Source organism: Bombus vancouverensis, unplaced genomic scaffold, assembly GCF_051014615.1.
Source record: "Bombus vancouverensis nearcticus unplaced genomic scaffold, iyBomVanc1_principal scaffold0028, whole genome shotgun sequence".
NCBI classification, from domain to species: domain Eukaryota; kingdom Metazoa; phylum Arthropoda; class Insecta; order Hymenoptera; family Apidae; genus Bombus; species Bombus vancouverensis.
The window spans coordinates 1008874-1026957 of NW_027468919.1; the positions used below are offsets into that span (position 1 = coordinate 1008874).

Here is an 18084-nt window from a genome sequence, read left to right on the forward strand (position 1 = left end):
GGAAATGTTTGGTTCACACATAAGCAACGCACAAATATAATGATAGAATAGCTGAGTGTGTGTACTGTATAGTAAGATGGATGCAACATGGAAATAGAAAGAGAACACCATGTATAGATACTTCCTGTCCTTGTTTAATCAGGCGTGCACACTAGTGGACACTGACGCTGCTCGTATACCCCTGTTACATATTTCCTGTACAAGTGCGCGTCATTAGACAAGGACGGAACATCCTCTCTCTACTTCTCTATCGCGTTTTTAGTTCGCTCACGCGCTCTGTACTTATATCTATTACATTTCCACCATAAGCAGCGGCCGTGCAGTGACTTACAAAAGTTCCGAACGGTTCCATCCTGGGCGGACGGTTAATTGCGTTCGGTACTTCGAGGCAGGAAGGTGAGTACAGAATCGCTCCTCTTAGTACTCTTATTAGAAGTGTTATCATCGAATATAAGTTTTTTCAATAAATTCTTATCGTTTTACAATCTTTCTAGAATACAATGACGTCAGCAATCGATCATTTTCGCGAATTTATTGTAAATTAATTGGGGGAATATCTGGAGTTCTTTATCGGTTTCGACTGTAAAATCAGCAACTATTCGAATTTTTCATTCATAATTGTGACGTTTTCGACTCTTCCGTTGCCAAGACCCTCTTGAGAGATTTTTGGCACGTTCCATCACCCTTGTTAAACGAGTGCACATTGGTGGATATATTGATTTTAAAAACCAATACGTGAACGAGGTTTATTATCTCACTGGGACAAAGAAATCCGTTTTATTCGCGAATTTTCCGTGTTTCTTCTTAATTTTCGTGAGTGTCTGGCGCGGAGCATTATTTGAATGAACTTTTCATCGTTCAGATTATATTTCGTTTAAAAAGATTGAAATTGATGTCGAGAAGAAATGAAACAAGGTGCTCGGGCATTCCATCGTTTCCCGGGGAAAGAGAAATATGAAAAAAACGGTCGTTCTTCCTTCTGCCATTTTCGTCCATTACCAAAATGGTATGACCCAAATGTCCCGGGTCGTGAATCAATCAAGCGAATTTTGAATAATTTTTGAATAATATCCAGTTAATAATTTGTGAAACAAATTAATTTCATTTTATCGTTGGAAACAAATTAGTTGGATTTTTCTTTCTTTAGCAGTTTTCGCCGGAGTTGACCTGACGTGCTACTTCAGTTTCCATCTTCGCTTCTCGAAACTTCCAACGTCCTTGGTGTTGGAGTCTCCTTGCCCAGGTGAGTACATAGCTTCTAGATACTCGTCGCTGTTCATCCTTACGAGCCTCTCGAGCTTTAGTTGTCAATTGTTATCGTTAAAGGAAGAGAAGCTCGCGACAGATGTTATCGAACAAATCGTTTGTTCTCGAAAAGTTCGAACTTGTTCGTTGCGTTTGAATATATATGGACGGACGCCATTTTTCATGACATCTTCATGATTTGTCATGTCGTGAGTATAGCTTCTGACTACCATATGTTTGTGATTTATGTGAAATTTGACCACTATACCGTGATAGAAAAATATTTCCAATGAATTATAAATATTTTACATTGTGAATTATAAATATTTGTTACAAATTATATCGTACTTGAGGTGAAAATGAACCATATATCTGCTTATGGAATACGAGGTGGTAAATCATTCGAAACATAATAACGATTAATTAAGCACATATACAATAACGTTTACGAATGAATATTGCGAATTATTGTATGGCTTTAATGCGGTATTTAATGTTTTGATTGCGGTCTTTGAAATGGTATCATAGGTGCTGATATAATATCGCGCGAAGAAGGAAAGACCAGTGGTTAATATTGCAGGTGCACCAGTGCGTTGCGCTCGTCGGGGGTGGTTTTGACGCCGGTGCCGAGGAGAGACGCAGAACGTGTTCGATCGACCCGCAAACGTAGCCCGTGCTCATACTGCGACAGAGTTCGTTTCAGTTAGGCTCAGTCGCTGTTTGTCCGTCGACAGCGTATAGTCGCGTCGGCCTACGATTCCTTTTTTCTTCTTGTTTCTTGCGAACTCTCTCGCAACAGCCGTTCTATACGTACGCCGCCAGTATATCGCGTGATCATCGTTCCCGTTGCTTCCCTTACCCTCTCACGTCCTTCGAAGAAGACCTCCCTTTGGTTTTTCCTTGTTTGGAGGGAATTCATCGCTCGGACACATGGACTGCGAAGCACGAGGGTTGATCGAGGTATCAGCGTGATGTACTTTTCAGGTTTCATATTTTCTCTATGATACTTTCTAAGGAGAATTTGGAAGATATACATTTTTAGGAAATAAAGGTTTTTATGGAGTCATCGATAGGTTAGAATTTAATTAACTCTCTTATAACAGGTATTCCAATTTTTTAATATATAAATTTAGTTTCCTCTATGGTGTTAGAGAACATAATGCGGGCATTTTATGATATAACAAATATATTCGTATATATTTTAGTTTATTCATTCGTCAAATTTCCCTAGTAGGCCGGCCTGCAGCTCACATGCAGCACTTAGTAAAAATTTGTTTTGTTAGAGGTTGGCCATTCTTCTTGCTATAAAAATATCGTGAAGTCATATCATATGATAAAGCACCTTCTGAAAGCTAGATGCTCGATAACGAGCCTAATGATTTTCGGTAGTTTGTAATGTCAAGCTTTGAATTGGCGAGATCGCTCTGCTGTCAAACCGCCGTCCAGCGGCGACCACATTCTTTAACCACGTTCAAGGGGTATATCACGCTACAGAAACCATCAAAGGGTTTGCAAGTTAGTTGCCTTTTAGAAGTGGGGCAATTGGTTGTTACATGTAATCCGTAGTTGCTGGCTGTTCTCCTTAGTCGCCATACATCATAGAGACGACAGTTATAGTCGCCAGTTGTCCTTGCTAATGGTTGCTTGTTGTCGCTAGTTAGTTCTCGTTATCGTTATGTATTCCATCAATCACGCGAAATTTAATTTTAAAAAACAATGGGAATTTATTCTTCTTTATTCTTTCTGTAGGGAGATTTTTTAAGACGAGGAAAATATAGAATATTTCAAGACGACGGTAAGGTTTGAATTTAAGTAACTATTTTATGATACAACAAAGTGGAAAAACGATTTAATTTTATAAAGTTTAAGGTAATTTTTTAAAAAACCTCGAATTTAAAGGATTCAAATAGATATCTTAAACGTAATTAAACCCTCCATATCGTAAGAAATTAAATGAAATTGCGCAAGAAAGTTAATACATTTAATGTATTATTTTAAACATTTATTTAAAAACATTTATTTAAAATTTAAGTGTAGGCGTTGACGCGCGCGCGCCATTCGAAGCATTTGTCAGTTCGTTACATCTGCGGTAAAAGTTGTAACTACGAAGAAGCTTAACATATGGTGCGTCTCAAGACGACAGTAAAAAGTATTAAGAGATTTTTCGAGATTTTTTCTTTTAAGTTTCCAAGTACTTTTTCTATTTAACTTCTTTTTTTTGCATTTTCTCACAATATTCGATAAATAGAGACGAAATATGACAGTTCTTAGTTCGGGGATTTATTGGTTCGAAAGTTACTTCAAAAGTGTTTCTGGAGTTCGTGCGGTTAATACTTTTAAACTGCTGAGTACGACTTATTCCGTATGGCTGGACAAATCTTTGTTGATACTGTAAGCGTAACTGGTCCGGATATTGTCTTGTGGAGATAGAAAAATACACGAAGTATTGATTGAACTACATATTTTTTTAATTCTTTTTTAATTCTTTTAGTTCTTCATATATTGATAATAAAACGATATTCCGCTACTTTGAGCACAATATAGTAATGTTTAAATAAATAATAAAATTTACGCATTTCGTCTTCATGCGTCGATAAGAAAATGCAAAAAAAGTTAAAGAAAGATGATGCGCAGACGCGAAGTTTAGTCAGCAATAATATTTAAAACCTCTAAAATATATTGTACACATTTATTTGCAAATAAGCTCAATGAAATTGAACTGTAACTGTGTTTCCAATAATGTCTTCGATGTATTGCTCGCCATTATGTCGGATTAACAGCTCTAAGTGATCGACCTTAATCACTAAATGGCGGCCGTGATTCAGTGGTATAGCTTTACATATGACGGACATCGCAGGCGCTTGTAAGACGTCCATTGTGAAACGTTTCCAATAGCACTGTTTATGTGATGGTGAAATCTGAATATATATATCGCTGAAATATATATCGCTTATCACTTGAGTCTGACACGATCGTTTTTAAATAGAATCACAATTTTTTATTCTTTACAAAATCAGTCTTTAAAGATTATGTGCAAATAAAATAGATAAATAGATAAATGGTTGTACAAACTTATAAAACAGATATTACAAGTATATCTAAATAAATGATATATTTATAAATTGTAATATTTGATCTAAAGTTTAAATAAATAAAAGAGATACTCGTGACTTACAATAAACGTATTTTTTTTTCAATTTTTAAACAAAGCAAAAGTGGATAACAATTTTTCAAAATGTAAAAATCAACACAATGGTTGGTTTCTTTAATTAATCAATAACGTTTAAAGTTAATTAATGTCCAGAGTGGTTTGTACATTTTGTATTTCGCCGTATTTCAACGTTCGATGTGTAAATAGAACTTGATGCCTGAAATATCGAAAAAATAATTAAATCCGATCGTTCCGTCGAATTTGCAAATTGTATACTCGTGTAAAATCGAGTGCGCTTGTGTATGCTGATACGAAAAGTGGTAGTATATTTTTCTTTTTTCGATTATCGTTATCACTTTTTGTGTGGAAAAATTAATTCCGTGAAATGGAAGTGCAATCAATACGGCTTATCACGAAATAATAGCACAACGACGGTACATATTGGTATTGACGTCAGCTTCACAAAATTTCTCGAGTATCGCGGTCGACTATTTGGGTTAAGAATTCATTTTCAAGGTCCTACAAGCACGAGTATCTTATGGATATGAAATTTTCAGTGTACATTTTAATAACCATATTTCATATTGCATGCTGCGGTCCAAGAAAAATTCGCAGTTAATATTCTGCTAATCCCTGCTGCTTTTAAAGACCATAAGTGAGGTCCGTAAGGTCGTCCGTAAGGTTTAAAAGATTTCGAGTAGATTTGTATTACGTATTTTATCTTCTAATTTTTAAAGAGAGGGTCGTGTTTAATTAATTGAAAATGACGAAACTGTAATGGGACATTATTATCAAATATTAAACGTGGTTCCATTGGGTACTTTTATGGTCTTTGCGAGATATATATGCATTATATGTTGCTATTAGCAACGCGTAGAGATGAACGATGGAGAGCAGTACCTTCGTTATCTCGTCTCGGTTGTGTACATATCAGTAATGCACAGTACTCGTACTAAATATCTTACAAATTCCATACAGATTTTCAGATTAGTTTCGAATAATACCAACACGACCATGATAGTCACAGTACAGTATTAAATAGTGCCACTATGCATAATACACTCCTAAAATGTTTCTACAAATATATTTGTCCGAATATTTTTGTCAGCTACTATATCCTAACCACGATTTATTAAACAATATATAGATTTAAAAAAGAATATATAACGACATTACTTGTTTAGGCTAGATTGGTTTAACTTGTATAGTTTTAATAACTGTGTAAGATCAAACAAGAACTTATCGTTAGTTTGGCGAGATTTGATTACACGAAGCAACATAATTGCTTTGAAACTCAGGACAGAAAGCAATGTCAACCGGTAGACGCGTTTGTCTGGTGAACGTGTAACGCGTGAATAATAGATAGCGACAATCACGCGAACGCTAATTACAGCTGACATGGCTTACATTGTAGCATTCAAACTAGAGTATACGAGCCGTAAGCGCTATTGAAAGTTCGAAGGCCGACTAGTGAGCTTCATCCTATCTCATTTTTTAATCAGGCGATGGATCGACGAATCGTATTGATTTCGAGGATTATTATAGTTCTGTGGGAATTTTAAAGCGTGGTTTGTCTAATCTTGTCTCGTTAGCTACAGACTCTTTGGCGAGCAGCCTGAAACTTGATCCAGTTTCGAGAAAATGAAAAATTCGTTTTTCCTCTTTGCTTCCCTGTTCCTTCTTTCCTCCTTTTTCCCTTTTTACATCGCGTTAAGACCCGTTAAATAATATTGACTGCTGTGGACGCTGGCTGAGAAGTGCACTTTATAACTAGCTTTAAAATCACTGACGTCGATGAGGATGTAACGTCAATTCATATCAGAGACCAGGCCATACACCACGGACAGGATGGCACCCAGATACCTGCATATCCCTGGCGCGCACCCTCAATAGTCTTAAGTGCCTACCACGGGCCTTAGCATTTTTATAGTTAAGGTCGTTCGGACCAAGCGAGTATTTCCTGTCGTAAATTCCGTCCCTTGTCCTTAGATACCCCCACCCCTAGCTTTCCTCAGACACAGTATCGTCAGTAAGACTTCACTTATTCTGTATCCTTAGAATAGTCAACATATCTATGTCGGTCTCTACTCTTATAAGTCGCGTACTTAATGTATTGTTGTAACTAAGTCTTACATAACGTGGTTGCAGTGAATTGTGATTTATGTTAATTCAGTCCGTGTTACATTGTGATTGCTGAATTCATAATAAAGGTTGATTAAAACCAAGTTAATAGTTGGGTTACGACTCAACTATATTTTATTTTCACCAACCAACCCAAAAATTACGTGACATTTTGGCAATCCGTGCCAGGATCCATCAGCTTCGAGAAAACGAAATTACGCATTTCGGGCTACGGTCAACTTCGAAGATTGAGGATCAACGGACCACTGCAACAGAGCAGACACCTCTGACGTTTCGACAAAGGAACACCGCAACGGAACCTTTCCTACGGGCTAAACGATCAAGGTGAGCGAACGCTGAACTCTTTTGCCAAATAGCACAGACAGTACAAGTAGTATAACAATGGCAACGCCACAAGAAAGTAATACCGAAATGGTTGAAGCCGCTTTAACTAGTAGTGGGATAGACCCAACAGTTAGAGCTATAATAGACGCATGGCAGAAAGAGAGCGAGACTTCCACGCAACGATTTAACCGACTCGTAGCAGAGATCGCACGAATAAACGATAAGTTAGCAAGAATACAAACGAGAACTGTATCAAAGGCCACTATTAAAGAAGCGACTAGTGGGAGTTGTCAGGATAGTTTAGTTTCTAATAGTTTGAACAAAAGCTTGGAGACGAAAAACGTTTCTGTAGAAAATGAAGAGATGGTTTTGAAAGAATTTCCAAAAGAATTGCAGTCTAATGTAGGAAATTCTTGTGAAAAGAAAGTATCAATCGACACCGATTCACAGGATTACATTTTCACTAAAACAGACTTAATGTTTGATGCAAATATCTCGACAGAAAACCAGAAAGAGTCTGTGAAACGAAGGAAAGAAGATATTGCAGTATTGTATAATGATTTGTCACCATCTTCGTCACAAGATACTCAAAATTTACAAGAACGGTTCGAAAAAAAAGTAAAAGTTTAGGAGAAGCAGAAAAAGATCATAACAAGAAGGATAATATTTCAATGAGAAATATTTTGGACGGCGATACAAATAAAGAAAACCAAATTGAAACGAAGGAATTAGAAGCAGTTAGTAAATAAACTGCTGAAAATGATACAAAATCAATAGACAACGTTGAACAAAATATATCATTAGTATCCATACAAAAAACAAGAGATAATGCTTACAATAATGAACATTTGCTTATAGAGGAAGACCAAATGATGACAGCGAAAATTGCGTGTGACACTACAGAATTAAAAAATTCAGCAGATCTTATGTCGAGAAATTCAGATGCTAATACACAAAAGAAGTCTTTAGAGAATAAAGATGACAAAAGTCCATCTCCATCTATGTTAGATAGTAGTAAACGGAGCAGTCGTTATAATGTTGCTGCAAAGCCTGCTACTTTGCCAAAATTTGAAGAAATTGTTTATAATCAAACCAGACAATTAAACACAAATACAATTTTGCGAAGCGCTTTAAAGACGAAATTAATCGAAGACAAGTCTGAAATAATTAATAAACAAAAGGCATCGGAAAATATAGAAAATAAATTTGCCAAAGAAGAAAAAAGAGGTGTTAAACAAAAATCAAGTTCAGATAGTGAAAACGAAACAACTGATACTCGTCAACGAAGGGAAGTTCTTTTAACGACCACAGCTAGTGATAGCGATAGGTATAAATCTGTAGAAAATGATATTGGAGTAACGGGTGTAATAGCAACTGATGAAGCTAAACATATGTGGCGGCACGGGCCACGGAACTTTTCAACGGCTCCGGATACAAAGCGCGACGCCGCCAAAGCGCAACACCGACGTGCCCAATGTACCATAAATATCTTCACACTCTTTCCGCCGAATTCTCGGAAGAGCATACACGTGCCAGCACTGGCGGCACATCTAATGAATGCACGCTAGTGGGGATATCGATGGGCTACGAAGGGAAGAATCTGCGCGATCCGAAACAAAAGCAGAGTCAGTCTGTCTTGCGCCATTAAATGTGTAACTTCTCGGTACTATTTGATAGCAACGCGTCGAATGACCTCTCGGTGTCTATCGTTATTTGTTAGTTGTTACCTGTTGTCTGTTAAGTGTAATTGTTGATCGTTAATTGTTAACTCTGATTGTTGATTAGTTCTAATAAACTATTGTTCGTAAAAACACCAAGAGTAGTTCCTTACGCACCTATCACCATACCACCTCAAACTGGTGACTACCGACGTGATTTGACGTAATATTTAGTGAAAGAGGTGACCGTGATAGTGCCATCGTTTTTAACCACCGATTTTGAGTGCACCGCGACGATGGAAAGTAATACACAGGGAACCATAGCCAGCCAGGTGATCAGCATGTCTCCACTGCTGCCCACGAACACGGCGGCATGGTTTGCCCTTCTGGAGAGACAATTCGAGGCAGCGCGAATTACGGAAGACACCATTAAGTACGTGACGCTGGCAAAATGCCTCAACGATCAACAGCTCCAGGACGTCGAAGACCTAATGACGAACCCTCCAGACATCGGACGCTATGAGAAATTAAAACATGCGCTCATTCGCAAATTATCCGATACGGACGCGACCCGGATAAAGAAGTTGGTGGAAAGCGAGGAGATGGGAGATATAAAACCATCCCAGTTTTATCAACATCTAAAAAAACTCTCCAGCCCCTCCACGCCCGATGATTTTACCCTCACGCTGTGGAGGAACCGATTACCCGCCCGCATCAGGCGTATCCTCGCGGCACTCGACGATTCGGACCCAGAAAGGTTATTGCGGCAGGCGGACCTGATCGCTGAAGAATTCAGGGAGGATTTTCAGCGCACCGCCCGGGTAACGGCAGTAATGGACCCACCAGCGCAAAACGCTGGAGCATACGAACCAATGGCCGCCGCAATCAACGTGTTGAGCGAGCAAATATCACAGTTGCAGGCACAGATGAACGCGTTGAGCATGATTAATCATCGTCGACCACGATCACGATCACGCTCGCGTTCGCGATACCACCGACGTTCGCGCTCGCGAGATCGGCCACGGCAAGACGGTCTGTGCTTCTATCATGCAAAGTTCGGAGAACGCGCGAGGAGCCGTCCGTAGTCGCGGCAGACGACGACGGCCTGAGATCCCGCCGCATCTTCGTTACGGACAAAGGAACGAAGATCTCTTTCCTTGTAGACACCGGCGCCGACATCAGCGTATACCCCCGCAGTAAAATCCATAGGCACGTCAAGAAAAACGCGTACGAACTATTCGCGGCCAACGGGACGCGCATCGCAACGTATGGTACCACTGCGATTGGCCTTAACCTGTCCCTTAGACGAGCCTTCAAGTGGAACTTCGTAATTGCTGACGTTCAAACGCCTATCATAGGCGTAGATTTTTTAAGCCATTATGGGTTGCTCGTGGACCCGCGAAACAAACGACTCCTCGACACGACAACCCAATTATCAACAAAGGGATATGCTGCCACGACGGAAGAAATATCCATCAAAACCGTAATCGGCGAATCGGTCTACCATCGACTTTTGGCGGAGTTTCCGGATCTAACTCGTCCACCGGCCTTCGGACGAGAGAAAATCCGACACAGTGTGGTACACCATATTGAAACCACACCCGGGCCACCCGTCTACAGTAAACCTCGACGTCTCGCACCGGATCGTCTCAAGCAAGTCAAGGCGGATTTCGCAACAATGATCGAGCAAGGAGTGATGCGGCCATCGAAGAGTCCATGGGCACCACCCCTGCATGTCGTCCCAAAGAAGGACGGAAGTCTACGACCATGCGGCGACTATCGTGCGTTGAACGCTCGCACCATACCCGACAGGTACTCCCCACCACATATCGAAGATTTCGCGCAACATCTGTACGGTAAGCTTGTCTACTCAAAAATCGACCTTGTCCGCGCTTACCACCAAATCCCGATCGCGCCAGAAGACGTTAAGAAAACCGCGATCACGACACCTTTCGGACTTTTCGAAGCAACCAACATGATGTTTGGGCTTCGAAACGCCGCGCAAACGTGTCAAAGATTCGTTGACGAATTTACCCGTGGTCTGGACTTCGTGTTCGCTTACATAGACGATTTCTTAATCGCATCCGAAACCGAAGAACAACATCGCGAACACCTTCGGATTTTGTTCGAACGCTTAAACGAGTATGGCGTAGTCATCAACCCAGTAAAGTGCGAATTCGGTGTGAACGAAATCACATTCTTGGGACACACCGTAAACGCCGACGGGATAAAGCCGCTAGCCGAACGCGTTGACGCTATTGTAGAAGTACCGCTCCCCGGGACCGTTAAAGCACTACGCAGGTACCTCGGTATGATTAATTTCTACCGACGTTTCATACCGGGGGCCGCAAAAATTTTTCAACCCCTAAACGACCTATTAAAAGGAGGAAAAAAGGGCAACGCGCCCATCAAATGGACAGAGCAATCCGAAGCTAGCTTCCGCGAGTCGAAACGCGCCCTCGCTAACGCCACGATGTTAGCGCATCCGATACCTGGCGCACCTGTTAGCCTCGCGGTAGACGCATCCGACTATGCAATAGGAGCGGTCCTCCAGCAACGCGTCAACGACTCTTGGCAGCCGTTAGGTTTCCTTACCAAACCGTTGAACTCCGCGCAGCGAAAGTACAGCGCGTACGACCGCGAATTACTCGCTATGTACACTGCGGTAAAGCGATTTCGACACGCCATAGAAGGGAGAAATTTTATAATTTACACCGATCATAAACCCCTTACATATGCGTTCAACCAAGATCCTGATAAGTGTTCGCCGCGACAATTCCGGCAACTAGATTACATCGGACAATTCACCACCGACATAAGATATATCAAGGGGTTAGACAATTACGTTGCCGATGCTCTGTCACGCATCGAAGCGATAGGAAAGTCTGTGGACCATCGAGCTCTCGCCGCCGCGCAAGAAGCCGACAAAGAACTAAGCAACATCGTCAACTCCGGTACATCCGCACTACGGTTAAAGAAAATACGTTTCCCCGATCACGACGTAGAAATATATTGCGACGTATCGGGTGACTTTGTACGACCGTACGTACCGAAATCCTTGCTGCGCGACGTATTTAATTCGCTCCATGGACTTTCCCATCCAGGGATACGTGCCACTCAAAACCTGATGACGACGCGTTTCGTCTGGCCGTCCATAAACAAGGACTCCCGAAATTGGACACGACAATGTATCCCGTGTCAACAATGTAAAGTCACCAGGCACGTATCCTCACCCGTCGGAACATTCGGAGAATTAGCGGGCCGTTTCGAACACTTACACATAGACATTATCGCGATGCCATATTCAAAAGGCTACCGATATTGTCTAACGTGTATCGACCGTTTTTCGCGTTGGCCCGAAGCCATTCCCATCGCCGACATGGAGGCGGCAACCGTCGCTTCGGCTCTCCTTTCCACGTGGATATCTCGTTTCGGCGTGCCTTTAAGAATAACGACTGATCAAGGACGCCAGTTCGAGTCGAACCTATTTAACGAACTATGCCGGTTGCTCGGCATCAGACATTTGCGCACGACAGCCTATCACCCCGCGTCCAACGGGATGGTAGAGCACCTCCACCGACAACTAAAAGCAGCAATCAAATGCCACGATACGAGCAACTGGGTGGATATCGTGCCGATAGTTCTATTAGGCATACGAACAGCTATTAAAGAGGACCTAAACGCGACGGCAGCCGAAATGGTTTATGGCACCGGCATACGATTGCCGACAGAATTTTTTATACCGACTAAACAACAGGCCAATTCGGAATTCGCAAGTCGCCTAAAAGACCGAATAGGAAAAATCAGGCCTCATCCAATTACGCGACACGGCGAAAAGAGAACCTTCGTGTTCCGCGACCTCGAAACATCGCCTTACGTATTTCTGCGTCGCGACGCCATCGGAGACCCCTTACAACCACCCTACGACGGGCCGTATCAGGTTATAGAGCGAGGAAAAAAGACCTTCACTATTAAAATAAATAAGAAAAACGTAATAGTGTCCATAGACCGATTGAAACCCGCATTTCTTTTTAACGACAATATTGAACACCATAGCATGGAAAAGCGCGATGTAACAATACCGCCCGGTGCCCGAAACGAACAAAGCGAAGGGGACTCAAGAGTTCATCACATCACACGCGCGGACAGGAGAGTTCGATTTCCTGATCGGTTTCAGGCGGGTCTCGGATAGGCGTTAGGAGCTGGCGAACGTGCACCCTTGCCTGTAACATTTATATATTTTTCATTTATATAGCGTTATCACTGGTAAGGGGGTACTGTGGCGGCACGGGCCACGGAACTTTTCAACGGCTCCGGATACAAAGCGCGACGCCGCCAAAGCGCAACACCGACGTGCCCAATGTACCATCGATATCTTCACACTCTTTCCGCCGAATTCTCGGAAGAGCATACACGTGCCAGCACTGGCGGCACATCTAATGAATGCACGCTAGTGGGGATATCGATGGGCTACGAAGGGAAGAATCTGCGCGATCCGAAACAAAAGCAGAGTCAGTCTGTCTTGCGCCATTAAATGTGTAACTTCTCGGTACTATTTGATAGCAACGCGTCGAATGACCTCTCGGTGTCTATCGTTATTTGTTAGTTGTTACCTGTTGTCTGTTAAGTGTAATTGTTGATCGTTAATTGTTAACTCTGATTGTTGATTAGTTCTAATAAACTATTGTTCGTAAAAACACCAAGAGTAGTTCCTTACGCACCTATCACTATACCACCTCACATAGAGGCAGACCTAGGAGATCGGATATAGTCGAAGTTAAAAAAGATGAAGATACAAGGAAGATCCTACAAAATGAGAAGGGTGGATTAGAAGAACAAAGAAAACTCGAAGAAGATACAAAAGAAGAAACTGCAGAGACAGAAGGCAATTCAAAAGGTATATTAAATAATAAGTGCGATTTACTTGATACCGAAAGAGCTATTGAAATTAATGATACGGTTCAAGATATTAAATTTACTGAAGGTAGAAGCCGCACTCAAAATGATATGGAAGATGTAGTAGAAGATTCACAAGAATTATCTAATAAAAGTAAGTTATCAGAAATAAAGATTGCACTTAACAAAATTGAATATACAAAAACTATTTTACGGAATAAAAAGAATACATTAGAAAGAGAAAGGGGAGTAAGGGAAAAGAAGAAAATGTACAGACAGAAATTACCGCAAAAAATATACCAGACGATAAATGTGATTTACGTTAGAAAAAAAAGAGAAAAAGAACGAAAGAAAGAAAGAAAAAAAAATCAAGTTATAATAGAAGGGTTTGATGACCCAGGAATATTCTTTTTCGATAACTACTCGATAGGTGAATTTAATGAGACGCGAACTAATTTTCAACATTCGAAGAAGAAGTTTATGGAATTTATTACACGATTCCACGAGAGAAACTCCAATTACAAATATAGAGATATTTTAAAACGTAATTATAATTTGGGTCAATCATGGATAGAAATTAATTTGGAAGATCTGACAGCTTTCGATGAATCACTCGCAAAAAAAAAAGTTTACAAGCACCCAATTGAATGTTCACCTATTTTGGAAGCAGCGGCAACACCACCATAGGAAGGAAAAATTGAAGACATACAAATTTTATTATCTACAGGAAAGGTACGACAGAACAATTGGCGGAAGGAGAGCTTTCTGATAAAATTAAATATTTTAAAGAGAAGGATAGCCAGGTACCAAAACTCAAAGAAGAACAGAATAAATGGAGAAGTTTAGGAAAACCGATTACAGGAAAACTTGAAGAAGAAAAATCCCGCCGAAAAACAACCTCAAGATGTAAATCATTCTCAAGACCGTCCATAGAACAATCTTAAAGAAAAACTAAGATTTTGGAGGACTAAAATCAATCTAAGAAGAGGGGTATGTAACGTCAATTCATATCAGAGACCAGGCCATACACCACGGACAGGATGGCACCCAGATACCTGCATATCCCTGGCGCGCACCCTCAATAGTCTTAAGTGCCTACCACGGGCCTTGGCATTTTTATAGTTAAGGTCGTTCGGACCAAGCGAGTATTTCCTGTCGTAAATTCCGTCCCTTGTCCTTAGATACCCTCACCCCTAGCTTTCCTCAGACACAGTATCGTCAGTAAGACTTCACTTATTCTGTATCCTTAGAATAGTCAACATATCTATGTCGGTCTCTACTCTTATAAGTCGCGTACTTAATGTATTGTTGTAACTAAGTCTTACATAACGTGGTTGGAGTGAATTGTGATTTATGTTAATTCAGTGCCTGTTACATTGTGATTGCTGAATTCATAATAAAGGTTGATTAAAACCAAGTTAATAGTTGGGTTACGACTCAACTATATTTTATTTTCACCAACCAACCCAAAAATTACGTGACAAGGACAAAGGTAAGTTAGAGGGTCATTTATCTGAGCTGGTGTTATTCCGCTGTACAAACTATTTCGGGCCAGTACCTTTTATGTACTTTCGCTTCCGCTAACAAGCAACGCGCCATGTCCATCACTGTTCTATTATACCTTTCCGCTGTCCCGTTTAATTCATGTACGTATGTTGAGCAATTATTTATTCTTATACCTTTATCCCTAGCAAATTTATAAATTCGATTATTTAAATATTCTTTACCATTATCGCATCTTAATATTTTTAACCTCTTGCCCGTTAAATTTTCGGCTTCATTTACGAACTGTACGAAAGAATCAAAGACCTCATCTTTTGATTTTATACAATAGATCCTAGCTATTTTACTATAATCATCGATAAATGAAATGAAATATTTTTCTCCATTGAATCCGGTAGTCTTAAAGGGACCACATACGTCCGTATGAATAATTTCCATTATTTCCTTAGCCTTAGTTCGATTATTTTTGAAAGGTAAGTTATGCATTTTGCTTTCTATACACACCCTACATTTCAAAAGTTCCTTTTCAAATTCATTCGGTATGCCAGTCACTAGCTGCTCTTTACCCAAAATCTCTAAATATTTAAAATTTACGTGTCCTAGCATCCTATGCCATCTTTCCTTTTTACTCATACCACTACGTTCGGCGCTGTTTACTAAGTGCTTCTTCCCTTTCAATATACTTTTTATTCTATATGTCCCATTCTCTTTGAACGCTACAGCTGTAAGTATATTATCCTCATCTATTACTTTCGCAATATTTCCTTTGGAAATAACCGTATTCTTATTGTCTGTTAGTTTACCTAAACTAATCAAATTTGCGGACATTTCTTTCGCGTAAAATACTTTCCTCATATTTATTTTATTTTGTTTTCCGAATGCTTCAAAATAACTTATAACATTCCCAACTTTTGTCGCTTTTATCGGTCTATTATCGCCTAAATATATATTTACCGGTTCTTTTAGGTCGATAGATTTATCGAAATAATTTATGTTATTAATTATGTGATCGGTACAACCGCTATCTAATAGCCACACTATTTCGTTCTTACTTATTTCATTCGTCTCACTGCTGTTTGCTGCGTGCGCCGTTGCTGTCCATATGCCTGCTCTTGAGTTTCCATGCTCGCCCGTGCCGGTTCTTGATTGACGATGAAAGTTTCCACGTCCTCTGCTCGTATTGCCTTTGTTCTCTCTTCCTCTGTTTCGACCACGTGTTGGCCCATGCCAATAGCCGTTACTGCTTCCCGCTTGGACGCCATTTTGACACTCTCTCGCAAAGTGTCCTAATCTTCCACATCTGAAGCATCCTTCCTTTTTTGCAGAAAAGGCGTTGGTTTGCCTTTCTCCTCCATTGGATTTATTTTTCTTCTCTGCTATTTCTATTTTATTTATCACATACGCTACCGTTTGATTCTCTTCTTTCAATGCATCTATTATGTCCGCTATGTAGCTGTATTCTTCGGGTAACGTATTCAGCATGTAATTCAGCTTTTCCCTCTCACTTACTTGTGCGCCCGCACTTTTTATTTCATTTATTAATTTTTCGAAATCGTTAAAGAATGATGCTGAATCACTGTAGTTCTCCAGTCTTATGTTTTCCAATCTCCTTCTGCATACGATCTGCAGTGCCGTCGACTCTTTCAAGTACATTTCATCGAACTTTTTTATTATATCATACGCCGTTTTTCCTTCCCTAACATACTCCAATTGTCTGATCGATATTGCACTATAAATTATATTTATCGCCCTCAAATCCTTTTTGTCCCAGTCTTCATCGTCTCTTTCGTTCTTCATTCTAGTTGTCACAACCTCGCATTCCTTATATTTGAGAAACATCGTGATTCTTTGCTTCCACATTCCATAATCCTCACCATCGAATATAGGTATCATGATTTCCGATCTCTCCATTTTAATTGATTCTTCTTTTTTTTTCTTTTCTTACTCAAGCGCTCCTACGTGCTCGAAGTATATTTTGTTCCTCTGAAAGTTTTTTTTCTTTACTGAACACTCACTCGCAAGATCGTAACCACGCACTAAATATCTTGCAAAACTAGTAACCACGCTCTGCTACCATGTTAAGGAAATTCGAGGATTTGGGAATACAAATAATTGACTATATTTCCCACACAACAGTTATACATCTATATTACACTCTGAAGAACGTCTTGCACGCACGCTTGTCGCCAACCGACTATCCTAGATTCTTCTAACATCTGGCAACAGTCTTTTATCTCCACTAAGACCTTGACGCCCTCTGGCCCTTACATACACACTCTCATGTACAGTGTAAATGTATCACTTCCCTAACACAATTATCCCGCTTTAGGTTCAATCAGGTTAGTCCCACGCGAAATTGATCCAACCATGCGAAAACGAGTGTATTCTGATTTCTGTCGCAGATACTTCTGGCTAGTGCAGTACCTACACTACTACTAGACTTCTTTTACGCTTCTCATCGCGACTTCTTACGACTAACGAAGATGTACGGCAGTCTGACAGTCTACATGAAAATGATCATGATTGCGGTCTGTGTACCGCCTGCCCTTCTTTCTGTTCTTCCGTTAAAGACTGGTAAGTTGATACTGATTAATTATGCGATCGAAATCCTATATAATGGCTACAAAAAATATTTGCATCATTATTCTCGTTTCCTAATGAATCGCTGTTTTAATCAAGTTTTATATTGCATCAAATTTCTGTAGTTACACGAAAGTACTAAATTATAGAAAACTTGATATACACGGATTTAATTAATTGATAAATTAGTCAATATATAGGCATTATTATTTCACGTGAAATTTTACAACGTCAAAAACCTAACATTCCTGTACGAGCAGTATTAATCACAAATTGTGAGAATGCCTACTGATAAGGAAGAAAGATAATATAGAAAACGCAGACTTATGGAAAGAGAATCTCTGACATTAGACACGAATACGCGATTTCACGAAATATTTTATGGTATATCTAAGATAGAGAATATATATAGAGTACATATAAGTATATATAGAGTAAGAATATATATAGAGTATATATAAGTACCAAAAATACATCCTAAGACGTGTATGCGATCTACGCTGTATGGGACGTGTTATAAATGGTTTCCGCCACTCAACCGCATTTGAATTTGTGAACACGATCGAACAATTGACACGAATTATT

General features: G+C 40.0%; 1 long non-coding RNA gene across 1 annotated transcript; it reads left to right on the top strand.

The window, feature by feature from the left end:
• Positions 1 to 178: 178 nt before the first annotated feature.
• Positions 179 to 17349, top strand: LOC117164955 (uncharacterized). The gene is made up of 3 exons (XR_013061006.1): positions 179 to 396; positions 1148 to 1243; positions 17322 to 17349. It is a non-coding gene; the product is annotated as an uncharacterized LOC117164955 (long non-coding RNA).
• Positions 17350 to 18084: the final 735 nt, after the last annotated feature.